The sequence below is a fragment of the Magnolia sinica genome, chromosome 2 (genome assembly GCF_029962835.1).
Source record: "Magnolia sinica isolate HGM2019 chromosome 2, MsV1, whole genome shotgun sequence".
NCBI lineage: Eukaryota > Viridiplantae > Streptophyta > Magnoliopsida > Magnoliales > Magnoliaceae > Magnolia > Magnolia sinica.
Genome location: NC_080574.1, coordinates 93136643 through 93149748, shown reverse-complemented (window position 1 = coordinate 93149748; position 13106 = coordinate 93136643). Strand labels below are relative to the sequence as shown.

Genomic DNA, 13106 nt, shown 5'->3' with positions numbered 1-13106 from the left:
CATCATTCATTAATTATGTTGCATAAGTGATGTTTTGGAACTCGGGAGCTGAGTTATGCTCGACCCCCGAATTTCAGGGCGTTACATCTACGGAGAGGAGTTCGAGCTCTTTTGCGACCACAAGAGCCTTAATTACATCTTCACGCAGCGTGACTTGAATATGAGGCAGCGCCGATGGATAGAAACATTGAAAGACTTTAAGTTCGATGTTTCTTACCATCCGGGCAAGGCGAACCTTGTGGCAGATGCGTTAAGTCGCAAGAAGGCTATAAAGTTTGCGGCTCCGCTAATGATAGCAGAATGGGACATGTTGGAGTTTGTGCGAGACTTCGAGTAGAAACTTACGGTGGAAGAGCCGTATGCAGTTATCGCACACATTCGTGTACAACCCCTCGTTGACGAAAGGATCGTTGCAGCTCAGGCAGATGATGAGCTTTTGGCGAAGATGAGAAAGCGGGTTGGTACAGATGAGAACTCCAAGTGGAGTGTTAGTTCAGATGGGGGCCTACGATTTCGTAGCCGGTTATGTGTCCCAAACATTCCTGACTTAAGACGGGAGGTTCTCGAGTTAGCCCATAGTTCTAAGCTTGCGATGCATCCAGGTAGCATGAAGATGTATCAATATATGAGAAGATCTTATTGGTGGGACAACATGAAAGTTCATATTGCTAAGTTTGTATTTTGTTGTCTCACGTGCCAGCAGGTCAAGGCAGAGCATCGCCGACCTCTTGGGTTGCTTCAGCCCATGCCCATAGCAGAATGGAAGTGGGACTTCATCTCTATGGATTTTATTTCAGGGTTGCTGAGAACGAGGAAGGGACATGACTCTATTTGGGTGATCGTCAACTGATTGACGAAGTAGGCTCACTTCTTACCGATCAGAGTCACAAACTCTGCAGACGAGTTGGCGAGGTTGTACATCAAAGAGATTGTACGTCTGCATGGAGTTCTCTTGGAGATTGTATCTGATAGAGACACGCGTTTTATATCTATCTTCTGGACTCGTATCCAAAAAGCGATGGGTGTGAAATTGAAGTTCAGCACCGCGTTTCATCCGCAGACAGATGGGTAGACAGAACGTGTGAATCAGATTATGGAAGACATGTTGTGAGCTTGTGTTTTGGATTTCAAGGACAGTTGGGATGATTGTCTCCAGTATGTAGAGTTCCCGTATAATAACAATTTCCAGGCGAGTATTGGCATGGCTCCTTACGAGGCATTATATGGTCGCCCGTGTAAAGCACCGCATTGTTGGGCAGAAGTTGGCGAGCATAGTTTGATTGGCTCGGAGTTGGTGCAGGCGACTTCAGAGAAAGTTGACATTGTTCGACGTCGACTTCTGACAGCCCAGAGTAGGCAAAAAAGTTACGCTAATACGAGGCGGTGACCGCTTGAGTTTGAGGTTGGAGACCATGTATTTCTTAAGGTTTTCCCTATGAAGGGAGTTCTGCGGTTCAGTAAGAAGGGAAAGCTCATGTCGAGATTTATTGGTCCATTTCAAATTCTGGATCGAGTGGGAGAGATAGCATACCGCCTTGCTTTGTCTACACCACTTGCGGGCGTGCATAACGTATTTCATGTTTCTATGCTGAAGAAGTACGTTCCTGATCCTTCGCATATTATTAGTTGGGAGCAGGTGCAGTTGAGCGAGGATGCCACATATGTATTGCGACCGACGCGTATCCTTGACAAGAAAGAGCAGGTATTGTGTAGCAAGGTCATCCCTCTTGTGAAAGTACTATGGACGCATCATAGTGAGGAAGAGGCTACTTGGGATACTGAAGCTGAGGTCAGAAAGAGCTACCCTTAGATCCTTGAAGAATATGAGAAGGTACGAATTTGGAGGACAAAATTTTTCTTTAAGGGGGCTAGATTGTAATGACCTGGAAAATTTCGTGCCAAGACCCGAGTACTACCTCTATTTTTCTTAGAAGTTATTTGTGGGTTATTTAGCACTAAACTCGATTGCTTGTGAAATTAGCATTAATCACTTTAAATTTGATCTGCATGACTCAAAACCTGTAGAATCATTAGCGCTATGTAACTCCGAAATCTGGGATCCATCGCTAAATCCAGTTGCTCCTGGAAATTTTTAGAAGCTTTGGATCGGACCTGGACCGCGCGTCGAAAGTCCGATAGCGATGATCTTAGATTGTTACGGTCACTATGTTGAACTTGGCCATCACCTCAAAAATCAAGTCCAGATGATGTTCTGAGTCAATTTGATTGAGTCCGGAGTGAAGAGTGTGAGAACGGTGAGAAATTAAATGTGATTTTATGAAATCTGAGTCGTGTCGCTTGCGCGATGATTTTAAGCAATCTGACTGTTGGATTCTGACCCGATTTCACCCTCGTATCAGGGAAGATGGCCCAGGCATGTCATTATGCTTGTGGACCTGATCGAGTTTCAGTGACCGTTGAATTGAGTGTGGTCCGCCACAGCTGATCTGTAAATCCGATCGGTACGAAAACTCAGCCTGACCTAGATCCATGGTCAGTGAGCTTAAGTCTGACCGTACGGGAAAAAGGACCACCGGAAGTGCTCCGTTGGATCAAAAGAGGCCTGATTTGGTTATAACCTAAGTATGCCTTGGCCCTGGGGTTATTTTCATCAATGTTAGGCCTATATAAAGACCTTAAAACCCTCACTCTCTTTTCCATACGAATTTTCTAACCTTAGCTAAGAAAGAGAGGGGAAAAGAGAGAGAAAGTAAGAGAGAAGTTGGTGAATCATCTTAGATTCTTTCCTGTTACTCTACATCCTTAAACCATCACTTTTGAATCATTATTCCGGCGATTCTAAGTTCATCTTTGGGTAAGTTAATCTAACCCTAATCTGTTTTAGAGCTTAGAATAGTTTATGTGTGTTGTAGCTCATTTCTATTCTTGCCTTAGGTTATCTAGTCGCCGTTGACGAAGACATATCGTCTGAATCAGTTCGGTGAGCTATTTCTGGTTTAAGGTGCGGACTATATTCATATAGGTTATGGTTTTCAAGGCTTTCAATGCCAACTATTGGTTTCTTCTTATTATGGATGAAATTTCACATGCCAAATGCTATGTTTATTATGCGTTCCTGATATGCATGTGTTATATTAAGAATTGTGTATTCTATGTATATGTAGAAAGTACCGTATACGTATAAAATATGAACATGTGATTGCCATGATTATCTGTCATGTACTTGTGCTAATTGTATGTGTGTTAACTCCTTGGCAAAAGGAATTGTCCAAATGCGTGTATTTCAACATATGTCATGTATGTTGCACTATGTAGTCTAAGTGTTTGTAGAAATGTCTGAATGGTCTAAAGGGTAATATATTAACCTAATTGCGGGCGTTGAGAAACGATTCTCAACACTCCTATTGGTGTGTATGTTTTCCTACATGCAAGTCACATTCCTTGTTGCTTAACTTCAAGTATTACTCATGTGTAAATCCATGTTGAGTTGATATTCTTCAAATACTCACATACTACATGATTTGAATTGTTGTTCCATTACTATTCTAAATTGTTGATAGGAATATCTGTTGTAGTGGAATGTGTTTAGGACCATGGAATAGTCCAGGAAATCGGTAATCGGCCTTAAGTTCGTGGCCGAGGTTGCTTTCGCCACGTAGGACGTGATTTGACGAACCCGAGTCGTATTAGAGTTGTCGGCAGTGGTTTGGCCACATGGAGTGTTTGCGCACTGCATGTCGTTCAACCCAACATGCGCTCGTGCTAGTCAAGTTCGTCAAGTAACTTGATTGTCCGATCTATGTTCACCATGTATGGACGTTATTGCTTGAATCTAGGGTACCAAACTTACCGATGAAATCCCGTTAACCGTTGTACCTTGATCCGCTAAGACTCATGAGCCGGACATGGTGGTATGGGACACTTGGTTGAGCTGTCGGCCTACGCTGGGGTGACGAGCCTCCCCGTAGTGACCAGTGAGCAACCAGACTCGTGAGTCGATTATGGTGGTATGGGACACTATATTCGTGCTATCGGCCTACGTTGATTGGTGACGAGCCCTTTGTAGGGACCTCGAGCATACCTGGATACCGCATTGAGGTGACGAGCCTTATTGTAGTAATGAAGATATGATAGGCGTGCATTGATTGGTGAGAGCCCTTTGCAGCGACCTAAAACCATATGATCGTATGAGATGCCTAGGACTGACGACCCTAGAATGGATCACTGTTTGGATAGTGATATGATGAAGGTACCTTAGCTTCCCAATCCTGCTGTATAAAAAGGACTAATAACAACTTGGTAATCATGTTCATGCACCGCATTGCATGTGCCTGGAAGAGGTGGAGCACTTGAGGTGATGTCATGCATAACGTAAGATGAAGACGCTGAGGGTGTACAGGCGAGGGCACGCATCATTCTACATACATCCTTACACTAACAAGAGTGATTAGGACATGTTTGATTGTTCTGCTTTATCATTACTGCTTGATTGAATTGATAACATGTTAACCTTTGTTTTATTGTTCCACTGAGTTGATCACTCACTCCCACGTTCTGGGACGGTGTTTAAACACCCACCAGACTCTGTCTTATATGCAGATATTGATGCGACCCCTGAGGCAGATCAGGAGTTCGAGGATGATGAGGCTGCATTTTCTTTCATGCAGTTTTCAGGCGGGTTCTTGTGAGCCATGTCCTGATGCGCGGGAGTTCTGGGTTTCTTTTGGGAATAGATAATGTCTTTTAATGCTTGTATTTTTTATAGCAACACTTGTAATATGACCTGGCATGTATACGTATTTCAGGGACTTGCACATGTGCACCTATGTTTCTTTAAGTCTTCCGCTTGCGTCTTTCACTTATCCCTGAATTATGTTTGCAGTTTGGCTTAATCTATTCCATGGTTTATGTACTCATAAAGACAACATACATCCATCATTAAATATGTTGCATAAGTGATGTTTTGAAACTCGGGAGCTGAGTTATGCTCGACCCCCGAATTTCCAGGCGTTACAAGTTGGTATCAGAGCATGATTGAGATTAAACTGGACCTGGGTTAAGGTCACACACCCAAAAATGGTTTCAAATTCGATAGTATAGCGATACAGGAGGGATGATTTGGCAAGTGGAGCGGTGGGAACGAATCCCAGAAACTATCTCTCTCACTCTCTCTCTCTCTTCTCCTCACTCTTTCCTTTTCTTTCTCTCTTCCCTCTCCTTGGGTTAGGAATTTCATGTGGAATGAGAGAGGGGTGGGTTAAGGCCCTTATATAGGCCTAGAACCATGTCAATGGCCCCAGGGCCATGGTATACTTAGGTTATAACCAAAAGTTATCTATTGCGGGCTAACGGAGCTCATCTGGAGGCTTATTTCCTACATACGGTCCAAAGAAAGTTCCTTAGCAATGGATTATGCTAGTTTAATATTTTGGTCCGATCGGGTTTGTAGATCGACCGCGGAGGACCAGTTTCAGTTAAGTGGCCATCGTCACTCGATCAAGGCTACAAGTACACTAACATGTGTAGGGAATTTTCCTTGATCCAAGGGTGTAGTTGGGTAAGAATCTGATGGTCTGAAACCTTATATTTGGCCTGCAAGTGAACGGCCCAATTCACTAAAGTTTGAGTCTATTTCTTAAAGATATTCACATTTCTCACACACTTCGCTTTATGCTCAAGTTGTACGTTTCTGGATACTATTTGGACTTAATTTCTAAGATGGTTGTCAAGCCCAGTAAGACGGTCATAACCGTATAGTTTCGCATTAATCGGGCTTTCGACGCGCGATCCAAGTCCGATACGAAATTTCAAGATGCTCCCGAGAGCAACTGGGTTTTGAGATTGATTCTAGGTTTTTAGGTAATGTAGAGTTAGCAATTCTAGTTAGTTTTGGGTCTTGCGGTTCGTATGGAAAGTGATTCGAACTAATTCGCCTATCAATCCAGTTTAGTACTTAATTAATTTTTATCTAATTTCTACATAATTTGATCCTTAGCGATTTCTGCCTGAGGTGATACTCGAGTCTTTGTACGAATTTTTCCGAAACGTTACAATGGTGGTGGGTTGTAGTTGTCATGTTGTATGGGTTGTGGTTCTCATATTATATGAGTCGTGATTGTCATGTTATATGGGTCGTGGTTGTTTTGTTATATGTGGGTCATGGTTGTCATGAGGTATGGGTCGTGGTTGTCATGCAATTTGAGAGCAGGAAATGAGAATCACGATCCATATCACATGGAACCACGACCCATTTAACATGAGAACCACAACCCATATAGCATGAGAACCATGATCCATATAACATGAGAGCTAGAGATATCCTTTGATACATGACCCAATCAACTCTGTAGCATACCTGTGAACCACGACTCGTATAACATGCCAACCACACTCATACCTTATGACAACCACGACCCATATAACATGGCAACCATGACCCATACCTAGGTCATGGTTGTAATGTGGTAATGGTCATGACTGTAATGTATTAAGGGTCGTAGTTCTCATGTTATATGGGCCGTGGTTGTCATGGGTCGTAGTTTTCCCAGGTCACGGTTGTTACATGTTCACTTCCTTTACTACCAAATGAAAGGATAACCATTGGTACAATAGCCTGAGCCAACGATGGGGAGATCTGTTCCATCCATCTTGTCGGCCAGCTCGGCGTGGGCCCAAAAAGTCCTGACTTGGACAGTGTCCACTTCTAACAAACATCACGGTGAGCCTGGAAAGTTTCAATAATGAGTTCCATTGTCACCATTATTTTTATTATGTGACCCACATGAGCTCTGGATCAGGCTGATATTTTGGCCCTAGCCCTAAAATGACATGGTAAAAAGGATGGACGTCATGGATTATACACATACATCAATATGGGCCCCACGAGTTTAGTCCCTGCCCACACACAGAAAGGGTTCCGTATACATCACTGTACTAGCATTAAATACTACGTAACTTCTTGGTCCCTAGAAAACCGTGCAACCATTGAACCAAGGTGAGGGCATTTTCATCCGAAACAAACTCCAAAAGCTATCAGAAGGTCCTTCTTGGAATATATGGAGTATTGTAGCGTTCTAAGTAATTTGCCCAAACTTTGAGGTGAGTACGATCAATTTCCCTAAAAGGAAACAACTTTCAAAGATAGTGGATGAATTAAGGATGAAACACATGGATGTCATGTAAATCACCGTACACTACAAGAAAGAGGGTTTTTAGCGACGAAACTTTTTTTTCGTCGCTAAAAGTGACTTTTAGCAACGAAATAAATTTTTGTCACTAAAAGTTTACTTTTAGCGATGAAATTGTGAATTCGTAGCTAGAAGTCACTTTTAGCGACGAAAATTTTCATCGCTAAAGGTTGTACAAAGTTTTTGAAAAAAATCGAAAGGTTTACTTTTAGCTACGAAAATTTTCATAGCTAAAAAACATGGATGAGACTTTTAGTGACGAAAATTTTAATCGCTAAAGGCTGTAAATAGTTTTTGAAAAAAATCAAAAGGTTTACTTTTAGCTACGAAAATTTTCGTAGCTAAAAAACGTGGCTGAGACTTTTAGCGACGAAAGTTGTCATCGCTAAAGGCTGTAAATAGTTTCCAAAGGTTTACTTTTAGCTACGAAAATTTTCGTAGCTACAAAACATGTATGTGACTTTTAGCGACAAAAATTTTCGTCGCTAAAGGCTGTAAACTACTTTTAGTTACAATTGAAGGGTTTACTTTTAGCTACAAACATTTTCGTAGCTAAAAAACGTGGAAGAGACTTTTAGCTACGAAATATTTCGTCACTAAAGGCTGTAAACACATTTTGAAAAAAATCGAAAGGTATACTTTTAGCTACGAAAATGTTCGTAGCTAAAAAATGTGGAACAGACTTTTAGCTACGAGAATTTTCGTCGCTAAAGGCTTTCGAAAGGTATACTTTTAGCTATGAAAATTTTCGTAGCTAAAAAATGTTAATGAAATATTTCTTACATAAAAAATATTCCATCTCAAATTTCCTGATATGAACCTGTTAGAATATAATTCATCATATTCTTCCTGATATACACCTGTTATATAATATATTTCATCATATTCACATTCACATCCATCTAAACCCAAACTACGTAAATTCATCCGGACATAAACTACATTCATCCAAACATAAACTCCATCCATCCAAACACAAACAATCCTGTGGAAAAAAAAAAACAAATGAATAGAGAGAGAACATATGAGAGGTGATCCAGACAAATGAAAAGAAAATTAACCTAACCTAAACCAAAACCTATAACCTACACTTATATGTTTAGGTTATAGGTTTAGGTTTAGGTTTTAGGTTTAGATTAAGGTTAGGTTATATGTTATAAGTTTAGGTTATAGGTTATGGGTTATAGGTTATAGGTTTTGGTTTAGGTTAAGGTTATGGATTTAGGTTTAGGTTAAGGTTTAGGTTTAGATTATAGGTTTAGGTTTAGGTTATAGGTTATAGCTTTAGGGAATTGAGAATAGGGTAAGGTTTAGGTTTAAGAAATCAGGTTCTGGTTCGGGTTCAGTATCGGGTTTAGGTTTCGGTTTTCAAGTTTAGGTTTAGGTTTAGGTTAGAGAGTTGAGATTATGATTAGGTGTAGGTTTAGGTTTAGGGATTTGAGAATACATTTAGGTTTTAGGTTTAGGTTATAGGTTTAGGTTTAGGTTATAAGTGTAGGTTATAGGTTTAGGATTAAGTTAGGTTATAGGTTAAGGTTTAGGGAATTGAGAATAGGTTAAGGTTTAGGTTTAGGAAATCGGGTTCGGGTTCGGGTTTAGGTTTGGGGTTTTAAGTTTAGGTTTAGGTTAAGGATTTGAGATTAGGATTAGGTGTAGGTGTAGGTTTAGGGATTTGAGAATACATTTAGGTTTTAGGTTTAGGTTTTAGGTTTTGGTTTAGGTTATAAGTGTCAGTTATAGGTTTAGGTTTAAGTTAGGTTATAGGTTATAGGTTATAGCTTTATGAAATTGAGAATAGGTTAAGGTTTAGGTTTAGGAAATCGGGTTCGGGTTCGGGATCGGGTTTGGTTTAGGTTTTCAAGTGTAGGTTTAGGTTTAGGTTAGGGAGTTGAGATTAGGATTAGGTGTAGGTTTAGGTTTGGGGATTTGAGAATACATTTAGGTTTTAGGTTTTAGGTTTAGGTTTAGGTTTTAGGTTATAGCTTTAAGGAATTGAGAATATGTTAAGGTTTAGGTTTAGGAAATCGGGTTCGGGTTCGAGATCGGGTTTAGATTTGGGTTATAGGTATAGGTTTTGGCATTTGAGAATAGTTTAGGCTAAGGATATAATTATAGGTTATAGGTTTATGAAATCTGGTTCGGGATCGGGTTTAGGTTTGGGTTTTCAAGTTTAGGTTTAGGTTTAGGTTAGGGAGTTGAGATTAGGATTAGGTGTAGCTTTAGGTTTGGGGATTTGAGAATACATTTAGGTTTTAGGTTTTAAGTTCAGGTTTAGGTTTCAGCTATAAGTATAGGTTTTGGGATTTGAGAATAGGTTTAGGTTAAGGTTATAGGTTATAGGTTATAGGTTTAGGTTGGTTTAGGTTTAGGTTTAGGTTATAGGTTATACATATAGGTTTACGTTTAGGTTAAGGTCTAGGTTTAGGTAAGAGGTATAGGTTTTGGGATTTGAGAATAGGTTTAGGTTAAGGTTATAAGTTTACGTTATAGGTTTAGGTTAAGGTTTAGGTTTAGGTTATAAGTATAGGTTTATGTTTAGGTTAAGGTCTAGGTTTAGGTTATAGGTATAGGTTTTGGGATTTGAGAATAGGTTTAGGTTAAGGTTATAAGTATAGGTTATAGGTTAAGGTTTAGGTTTATAAAATCGAGTTTGGGTTCGGGATCGGGTTTAGGTTTAGGTTTTAGTTTATATGTTTAGGTTATAGGTTTTGGTTTAGGTTTTAGTTTATATGTTTAGGTTATAGGTTTTGGTTTAGGTTTTAGGTTTAGGTTAAGGTTAGGTTATAGGTTATAGGTTTAGGTTATAAGTTATAGGTTATAGGTTAATGTTTAGGTTATAGGTTTTGGTTAAGGTTTAGGTTTAGGTTATAGGTTATAGGTTATAGCTTTAGCTAATTGAGAATAGGTTAAGGTTTAGGTTTAGGAAATCGGGTTCGGGTTCGGGATCGGGATCGGGTTTAGGTTTGGGTTTTCAAGTTTAGGTTTAGGTTTAGGTTAGGGAGTTGAGATTAGGATTAGGTGTAGGTTTAAGTTTAGGGATTTGAGAATACATTTAGGTTTTAGGTTTAGGTTTAGGTTTTAGTTTATAGGTTTAGGATTACGTTTTAGGTTTAGGTTATAGGTTATAGGTTATAGGTTAAGGTTTAGGTTTTAGGTTTAGGTTAAGGTTAAGGTTATAGGTTTAGGTTATAGGTTATAGCTTTAGGGAATTGAGAATAGGTTAAGGTTTAGGTTTAGGAAATCGGGTTCGAGTTCAGAATCAGGTTTAGGTTTGGGTTTTCAAGTTTAGGTTTAGGTTTAGGTTAGGGAGTTAACAGTAGGATTAGGTGTAGGTTTAGGTTTAGGGATTTGAGAATACATTTAGGTTTAGGTTTTAGTTATAGGTTTAGGTTTTAGGTTTAGGTTATAGGTTTAGTTTTAAGTTAGGTTATAGGTTAAGGTTTAAGGAATTGAGAATAGGTTAAGGTTTAGGTTTAGGAAATCGGGTTCGGGTTCGAGTTCGGGTTTAGGTTTGGATTTTCAAGTTTAGGTTTAGGCTAAGGAGTTGAGATTAGGATTAGGTGTAGGTTTAGGTTTAGGGATTTGAGAATACATTTAGGTTTTAGGTTTAGGTTAAGGTTAGGTTATAGGTTATAAGTTTAGGTTGTAGGTTATATAGGTTATAGGTTAAGGTTTAGGTTATGGTTATAGGTTTTGGTTTTGGTTTAGGTTTAAGTTTAGGTTTAGGTTTTAGGTTTAGGTTAGGTTTAGGTTATAGGTTTAGGTTTAGGTTATAGGTTATAGCTTTGAGGAATTGAGAATAGGTTAAGGTTAAGGTTTAGGTTTAGGAAATCGGGCGGGTTCAGGATCGGGTTTAGGTTTGGGTTTTCAAGTTTAGGTTTACGCTAAGGAGTTGAGATTAGGATTAGGTGTAGGTTTAGGTTTAGGGTTTTAGTTTATAGGCTTAGGTTATAGGTTTAGTTTTAGGTTTTAGGCTTAGGTTAAGGTTAGGTTGTAGGTTATAAGTTTAGGTTATAGGTTAAGGTTTAGGTTATAGGTTTTGGTTTAGGGTTAGGTTTAGGTTATAGGTTATAGCTTTAGGGAATTGAGAATAGGTTTAGGTTATAGGTTTAGGGTGTGGTTTAGGTTAAGGGTGTGGTCCCTGCAAATACAGATATAAACACGGCCTGCTCCAATTGGCCAGGCCCTTCCAATGTTGTCCATAGGAAATAGACAGCTTCATCATTGTTATAACAGCGGTTCCCACCTTGTAGGGACCCATGCTCATCCGGATAGCTCCGACGCACATCCGGGTCTGCTGCATTAATTTCGAGCAAATACATAAACACAGCCTGTTCAAATGGTCAGGATACTCCAATGCTGTCTATAGGAAATGGACAGCTTCATCATGGTCATAACAGCGGTTTCCACCTTCCAGAGACCCCCGCTCAACATCCGGATAGCTCCGACGCACATCCGGGTCTACTCCATCAATTTCGAGCAAATACATAAACACGGCCTATCCAAATGGTCAGGCCACTCCAATGCTGTCCATAGGAAATGGATAGCTTCATTATGGTCATAACAGCGGTTCCCACCTACCAAGGACTCTCACTCAACATCCAGATAGCTCCGACGCACATCCGGGTCTGTTCTAATTTTTACAGAATTATGCATATCCTGCTCATGAGCATGCCTAATATTACCAATGCATGGGATTCAGCACAAATACCTTTTCATGATTCAAAGAAAGGAACTCGAGGGTTTTCCTTACCTTCCATTGTATGCTTCCAAGGTGCAAATGGCCCCTGAAACACACATATATCCTGGGAATCGCTTCTCAAAACCGCAGACTGTTTTGTTTTGAAACTCGTTCATCTCACCTGAAAACCTGTCACAATGAATAATTGTAACCACAATGATAACTATTGTGAATGCACTATAATGAACAAATTATTATTATTATTATTATAGATAACTGTAATTGCAACATAGATATCATGCACACGATATCACGAACATATTGTTGAAATAAATAAATGTAATTATAATCACATAATGTATTGTTTGATGAACTACACATGCGCATTCTTGATAAGAGACATACCAAATGCTTGAATCTGAAATATGCAGCTCCAATCCTCCCACATGCAACATCCACCTGAAAGAATGCGCATAACCATCATGCTTGAGTAATCAATACAGGAATGTACAAGTAAAACCATAAAATAAGAGATATTCACTGCATTTTCAAGATCTCCTCCATAGTTAACGATCTCATTCTAAAGCCCTTCTCCCTCCTCCTTTACCCAGGCTTGGGACCGGCAATGCAAGGAGTTGTATTGGCGGAGTTAAAAAAAGGGTTTATGCTCCATTTGGTTTTCAAAAAGAAATGTTTTCATAAATACTAATGTGATGACCAAATGGAGCCTAAGACTATAAATACGTTCAAAAATAGAGTACAAAATTCATTCAATATTATAAATTAAAAAAAAGCACCAAATTAGTTCAAAATTAGTTCAAAATATGGGTGTGAAATGTCAGTGTTTGTGTGCGTGCATGCTCATTTGCGACGCATGTTTATTCATGTTTATGGCATCAAAAGAGGGAACATGGTCTCCTACCTATAGGGATATGAATCCCACCACATCCCATGCACAGACGTACCATTTACATGTATCATTCCATAGATGTGCTTTCTAGCTTGGAGTTTCTTCACAATCTCATACCTCTACTCTGTGAAAGAAAACATAGTATAAGAAATGGCATAACAAAAGTTGATAGGACCAACAGAATATGCAAAAATTTTACCAGGAAAGACCCCAACAAAACCATCAACTTTCTCAATTAGTTCATCCACAGGTAGGGCCGAAACTGATTCATCCTTACTATCCTTTAGAAGAGATGAAGATGGGTACATGTTTGTACCCATTCCCAGCTGACGCCCAGTTTCCTTAGCAATTGTCAGTTGATCACCTG

The 13106-nt window shown here is 39.6% G+C and overlaps 1 long non-coding RNA gene across 1 annotated transcript; it reads right to left on the bottom strand.

Annotated features, from left to right (window-relative positions):
* Window positions 1–11900: 11900 nt before the first annotated feature.
* LOC131229553 (uncharacterized) lies at window positions 11901–12492 on the bottom strand. Its single transcript, XR_009163433.1, has 3 exons — window positions 12371–12492; window positions 12235–12288; window positions 11901–12018 (listed from the first exon to the last, which is right to left on the bottom strand). It is a non-coding gene; the product is annotated as an uncharacterized LOC131229553 (long non-coding RNA).
* Between the last annotated feature and the right edge of the window lie 614 nt (window positions 12493–13106).